We start from the raw sequence: 1,231 nt of genomic DNA, 5'->3' as shown, positions 1-1,231 counted from the left end.
TGAGTGGTGCTCCTTCAATGCGTCATGAAACCCAACAGTTTCCTCAACCAGTCGTTGCATCACATTAATGATGACTTGCTCTTTCCCTCGCTCTAGAGCTGTCAAAAGGTCGCTCACTACGTCGTTTGGTGCTGTGTTCTTGTTTGCCAGTGAGACCAGGGGAATGTCGACCCTTTCTGTGTCTGCATCAGTGTTTTCCTCACCCCCACCAGCAGCCGACGTTGTTGTGGCGAGTCTAAACACATCAAATCGTCTGAGCTGTGTGACGAGGTTCTTCACGTCATCATGACTGTAGGTCTGTTTTAGGTCTAGGCCTACAATCAACGGCTCTAAAGTAGGCCGTCATCAAGGTGACAACTAGACGTTTGACAGAAGACGTGACGAACAGACGAGTGGTATGGAACCATACCACAGGTTGACATGGCAACATGGTGTACTGCTTCATACCACGTTGTTGCGGACCAATCAGAATGCAGCATTCTCGCTAGAACCGTGATAAATACATATACATATGTAATGTATGCTTGCCAATACATTTATATGTCTATAATTAATTAATTATTTTGAAACCCATTTTTGACCCCATTTGACCTTTGTGATCTAAAAAATGACCTTCAAAACTAAAATCATGGATGGCATCCACCCCCACCTTTTTTGTCATCCTATGAGTGACTTATCCAGTATAAATGTCTGATATTAACAAACAATGCCGTCAAAAAAAAAAAAAAAAAATCCAGAGGACTTTTTCAGTTTTGACTGGCCCTTTATGAGGGGTTAATAGTAAGTATGAAATAAAATATTTAGCCATAAAGCAAAATAATGAGCAAAGCTTACAAGTAACTCACAGCTTTCTTACACTGAAAACATAGTTCCACCATTGTAATGTAAAATAAATAATCCTTGGGCTGGTTATGTTACAAATGCGCCCCCCCCCAACTTCACCATATTTTTCTAACCCCTTTTCATATCTGAATAATGAAGTCGAGAATTAACATCAGCTAAACTAGGATACAGAGGGTATTCTGACCATATTTATTGGTATACCCTATTCAAAGCCAATTCTCGACTAGCATCTATCATATATCAGATATATACATATATATATATATATATATATATATATATATATATATATATATATATATATATATATATATATATATGTTTGTCCATGAGTAATCAAAACAAGTAATGTATCACCTGAAAGCTCTATTAAACTATTTTTGAAAAG

The sequence above is a fragment of the Oratosquilla oratoria genome, chromosome 38, assembly GCF_046742065.1.
Source record: "Oratosquilla oratoria isolate Oo_2021 chromosome 38, ASM4674206v1, whole genome shotgun sequence".
Taxonomy (NCBI): domain Eukaryota; kingdom Metazoa; phylum Arthropoda; class Malacostraca; order Stomatopoda; family Squillidae; genus Oratosquilla; species Oratosquilla oratoria.
Note: the sequence above shows the minus strand (reverse complement) of the source record.